Source organism: Phyllostomus hastatus, unplaced genomic scaffold, assembly GCF_019186645.2.
Source record: "Phyllostomus hastatus isolate PE091 unplaced genomic scaffold, TTU_PhHast_1.1 phas_contig_2, whole genome shotgun sequence".
In the NCBI taxonomy this organism is placed as follows: domain Eukaryota; kingdom Metazoa; phylum Chordata; class Mammalia; order Chiroptera; family Phyllostomidae; genus Phyllostomus; species Phyllostomus hastatus.
In genome coordinates, this window is record NW_025333718.1 from 161,955 (window position 1) to 167,711 (window position 5,757).

Here is a 5,757-nt window from a genome sequence, read left to right on the forward strand (position 1 = left end):
TGATTTTCAAATATTGTACCATCCTTGTAAGCCTGGGATGAATCTCACTTGATCGTGATTTGTGATATTTTTAATTTATTGCTGGACCTGGTTTGCCAATATTTTGTTGAGGATTTTAGTGTCTATGTTCATCAGCGATATTGGTCTGATGTTTTCTTCCTTTGTTGTGTCTTTATCAGGTTTTGGGATTAGGATAATACTGGCCTCATAAAAAGATTTTGGGAGTCTTTCCTCTTCTTGAATATTTTGGAATAATTTGAGAAGAATAGGAGTTAGTTCTTATTTAAATGTTTGGTAAAATTTGCCAATGAAGTCATCCTGTCCAAGGCTTTTGTGTTCTGGGAGTTTTTTTGATTACTGCTTCAATTTCTCTCATTGTTATTGGTCTGTTCAGGCTTTCTGCTTCTTTTTTATTCAGTTTTGGAAAATTACATATTTCTAGAAATTTGTCCATTTCACCTAGGTTGTCAAATTTCATGGCATACAGTTGTTCATGGTAATTTCTTGCAATCCTTTGTATTTCTGTGGTATTTGTTGTAATTTCTCCTATTTCATTTCTCATTTTATTCATTTGGGTCCCTCTCTCTTTTTTTCTTGTTGAGTCTGCTTAAAGGTTTGTTGATTTTGTTTATCTTTACAAAGAACCAGCTCCTGGATTTATTGATCCTTTGAATTGTTCTTTTAGTCTGTATGTTTTTTAATTCTACTCTGATCTCCATGATTTCCTTCCTTCAACTCGCTCTGGGCTCTGTTTGTTGTTGTTCCTCCAGTTCTTATAGATATAAGATTTGGTTGTTTATTTGAAATGTTTCTATTTTTTTAGGTAGGCCTGTAATGCTATGAACTTCCCTCTCAGGACTACCTTCTTTTTGCCCCATAATTTTGGGGTATTGTGTGTTCATTTTCATTTGTTTCCAGAAACTTTTTTCTTTCTTGATCCCATTGTTAACCCATTTATTATTTAATAGCATGTTATTCAGTCTCCATGAATTTGAATGTTTTTGAGTTTTTTCCTTGAGGTTGTTTTCTAGTTTCAAGCCATTGTGATCCAATAAAATGCTTGATATGATTTTAATTTTCTTGAATTTGTTGAGGCTTGGTTTGTGTCCTACCATGTGATCTATCTTTAAAAATGTTCCATGTGCATTTGAAAATAATGTATATTTTGCTTCTTTGGGATGAAAGGTTCTATATATATCAATTAAGTCCATTTGATCTAGAGTATTTGGCATTCTAGAGAATGCCAAAATATTCTTGTTGATTCTTTGCTTGGAAGATCTATCCATTGTTGACAGTGGGGTGTCAAAATCCTCTACTATGAGTGTGTTGCTCTTAATATCTTTCTTGAAGTCCCCCAAGATTTCCCTTATATATTTGGGTGCTCCTATGTTGGATGCATATATGTTTGAAAGGATTATATCTTTTTGATGGATTATTATGTAGTGTCCTCCTTTGTCTCTTGTTATGGCCTTTGTTTTAAAATCTATTTGTCTGGTATAAGTATTGCTACACCAGCTTTTTTTTTTCAGGTCTGTTTGATTTGAATATTTTTTTCCATCTTTTTCTTTCATTCTTTGTAGATCTTTTCTTCTGAGGTGGATCTCATTGGACAGCATACTTGGATCATGTATTTTCATCCATTCAGCTACCCTATGTCTTTTGAATGGAGCATTTAATCCATTTACATTTAAGGTTATTATTGATAGGTACTTATTCATGGCCATTTTTTCACTTCGTTCTTGTGTCCCTCTCTCTTTTTCTTCATCTTCTTAAGGCATACACTTTAACATCTCTTGCAATGTTAGTTTGATGGAGATGTGTTCTTTTTGCCTTTTTTTTTTTGGTCTGGGAAGCTCCTTATTTCACCTTCCATTTCAAATGAGAGTCTTGCAAAATAATGGAATGCGTCATTAATTTGCATGTTATCCTTGAGCAGGGTCCATGCTAATCTCTGTATTGTTTCAATTTTAGTGTATGTGCAGCCAAAGCAAGCACTGAAAGTGGTTTGTTAAATGTTTGACAAAATGCACAGTAACAGCCTGAGTTCATATTTGGAGCCAGAAAAAAATTGTCATACCCTTTCATTTTCTTTTTTAATGTCTTAACCTCTCTGAGTATCCATTTTGTCATCTTCAAAATGGATATAATACTATCCATGTTACAAGGTTATTGTGAGGGGAAGTAATCTATTAAAATATTTAGTTCAAGTAAGTATTTTACAGATTTTACTTTGCTTTTTTCTTTCCTTTATCCCACTATGAGATGTCTCATATAAAAGAATTCACAAATCATTTAAAAATAACTTTGTCAAGTTTATCTATTTTGATGGTTAGAAATATAATTATAGCATGGGGACACTCCCAACCGTTGTCTTTGATGATGCTTTGCCCAGTAAATTCACCCTACTCAGGAATTAATTGTGGTTTACCAGGGAGCAATGCTAACAGATACCACCAGGTGGCAGGCCATCCTCTTAATTGATGGATCAATTTGGTCACAGAGGGAATAGTAACCAGCTATATTTAGATTATGATGTCTTGCTCTGTTTCCTGCTGTGAAGAATTTCCAGAAGAGCTGAGTTTCTCCAGATTGTCTGGTCCTCAGATTTTGGATGTAATCCAAAAATGTCCTCAGTTAAATTTGATTCATGAGTTTATCAAATATTTATCAAGCTCATATGACAGATACTGTGCAAAGGGCCAGGGACCAGAGCCACATTACATGTTCAGGATTTATGGCCCATTTGCTTTTAGGTTAAGTGTGTGCGTGTGTGTGTGTGTGTGTGTGTGTGTTTTGCAACATATTTTCCTATCAAATCCTCCTATATAAATTTATACAAGGTGCTACAATACAATGTATGCAAAAAGTATTTGTTCCTCTTTGGTCCCTAACTTCTATGGTGTGGGAAAATCTAAAACAAATAAATAAATAAAATCACATGCATAAAAGTCATTCAGTTGAATTTCAATCCAATTGTTGCACCTTCTTGAGACATCAGTTTTTCTAGGACTTTCCTAGTTCTAGATCTAAATATCCCACATCCAGTGAAACCTCTCAGTCCCAGACAAACTAGGATGGTTGGTCCCTCTCTATGGATGGCTTTACTCTTTCTCCAGTCTGAGGGGATTTCAGATCTGGAAATGGGAGAGGATTTCAGAATGACCTTCGTGTGCGTTGTCACTAAGCCTGTCTTATCATGGATCCTGTCATCCAGGGCACCATGTCAAGCTGCCAAGTAGACCTAAAACTGCCCTTGAATCCTGGGATAGTGTCCACAATAAGTCTGAGACACAAAAACCTGGCAAAGTGCAGAAAATCAGAGGAAGGCCACTCTGATGAAGTGGTGTTTGAGCTGCACCCTGAATGAAGAGAAAAAGGCACCTTATCCAGAGTTCTGGGGGAAAGCATTGCAGACAGAGGGAAAAAACAAGTACCAAGGCCCTGAGATGGGAAGAAAATTACGGTGTTGGTGAAGGCAAACCATGCTTGGTGTGGCTGGAGCAGAATGCAAGGGAAGACTGTAGATGGTGAGTTTGGCAGGGTGGGCAGGGGCCAGCTCATGTGTGGTCTTGTGGATCTTGGCAAGGAATTTGGAATCTGGTCCTTGGAAAAGACAAGCACAAAGAAGGGGAAGGTCACAATCCAGTTTCTGTAGTAAAACAGTCATCTGGGCTGCAGTGAGGAGAGTAGACTATGAGGAAGCTAGAGTGGAATCAGAGACCATTCAGGAAGTGCCCACTGTTTGAGTCAAACTTATAGTGTCAGACTGGTGAGACACCCATGCCACCATCTGAAAGTGCAAGGCAAGGTGCAGGGAAGGAGCACCACCACACAGCAGCTCCTAAACCAGAACCTCCCATTTCCCAAGTCCCACTTTGTAGCTAAAAAAGCAGCATAGACACTCAGGCTGAAGCCTCACAGTCTGTGATATGGACTCAGGATGACCCCCACAGATAGATACCTAGTACCTAAGATTCTGTGTCCACACGGCTCCCCACTCAGGCAAAATAAGGAGAGGAGAGTGAGGAGGTGTAGAAGAATGAGCAAAACTGGAAAATAATGAACACTTTTTAGTGCTGTTAGTCCTGAAAGACACACTCACTGCACAGCCCACAAGCTTCCCCATTCTTCCCAGTCTGATGCTGGAACTGAGCAGAAAACTATTGTCAAGGTCCTTGCTGAGTCTCAGGATACAACTGCTATACTCCTTGAAATGAATGGGAGTGCGAATGCACAGACAGCTTCCCCAGCATGGCACGTGCACATCTCCTATGTGCCAGGCCATTGGGGTGGTCTGCTCCTCTAAAGAGGAGCAGAGCCTATAGTGCATCCCCAGCTGCAGGGCGTTAGTGGTAAAGGCAAGAGCTGTGAGAGAAAGAGACAGTGAACTTTTTTACATTTTCCTAATGGTCATGCTGCCTGCTCTTCTGGGAACCCCATTTCACTTTTGGATGGGGCATAGGCATACAGACAGTGATTCTGGAATAAAACTTGGGGAAAACACAGACAGTGGATTTGTCGGCTGGTGCTAATGAAAACACTCAACCTCCCATTGTTAGTCTTCAGCAATCAATACCCCTACTCCAAGCCCTATAAGACCAAGGGATGTGTGAATCACAGAGTTCTGCATTCTGCTGTAAAGAGCATTTGGTTAATCATGGTTAAGAGTATCCACCAAACAAATGCTTAAAATAACTTAGAAGGATTGCACAAAGGTGGATCATCAAGAAAGCTGTCAGCTGGATAAGTAATGCTAAGAACAAAGAGGGACAATAGGACAGATGAGTAGGAAACAAGGCCCCAGTATGGGGACCAGTGAGTTGTGTCCACACACAATTGTGAATTGGTGATGGGCATGCGGCAGTCACTGTGCCAAGTGGTCTGTGTCAGCAAACTCAGGATTCCAGCTGCTGTGGCCAATATGTTTGATCTGGCAGGACCAGAGCAGGAGTAGAGATAAGCATCCTGTGATAATAACTCATAGCTGTGCTGTTGACAGTGCCTGAGAATGGGAACACCTGAGAATGGCAGCAGCTGGGAAGGTGGGGTGCTGCCTTCCAACCATCTTTGGGAGAACCTAGATGTAGCCTGACTCATCACAAGGCATTGTGGTCAGCACTGTTCTCTCCTCCAACCTTAGTGTGTACAGTATTCTCAGGTGTAATCCTTCAACCCTGAAGAAAAAGATAAAGATGTTTATAAAGATAAGCCTTCCCTGTCTCTCTTTGGTCAGCCTGAGATTAAGTTTGTATTATGTATAGTCTACTGTCACTTTCAACATGGTCCCTAGTTGAGACACCTCATCCTGATACTTTTACCATTGTATTTGGTCACCATTATATTTGTGTGTCTCCCAGACTCAACTGTGAGCTTCCTGGGGGAAAGAGTGGTATCAGACATTCCCAGAGTCTAGTGCTCTACCTGGCATGTAATTGATATGATAGTCAAGACTATTGAATGAGTGAATTATTGTATTCTTGTCCAGGATTGCCTCTGTGTTTTTATCTTTATGCTGCTACTGCAGACTGCTTCCAAGTGGGACTTTCTTCCTACTTTGACCCTAAATTAGAGGTAGGATGAAGACTTCTAAAAAAAAACAAAACCCAAAACCAAAACCAGAACCTCCAAACTGGGCACTAGACCAAGAACTTCAGTAGGAGGTAGGGGCAGCTGGATCATGAGGTTGCACCTTTGTTCAGACCCTTTGATCTTTTTCCTCAGCTTGCACAGCTGTGGAAAAACTCTCCCTATTATACC

At 39.7% G+C, this 5,757-nt stretch overlaps 1 non-coding gene across 1 annotated transcript; it reads right to left on the bottom strand.

Annotated features, from left to right (window-relative positions):
- Positions 1-1,891: 1,891 nt before the first annotated feature.
- Positions 1,892-1,995, bottom strand: LOC123816337. Its single transcript, XR_006785262.1, has one exon. It is a non-coding gene; the product is annotated as a U6 spliceosomal RNA (small nuclear RNA).
- Between the last annotated feature and the right edge of the window lie 3,762 nt (positions 1,996-5,757).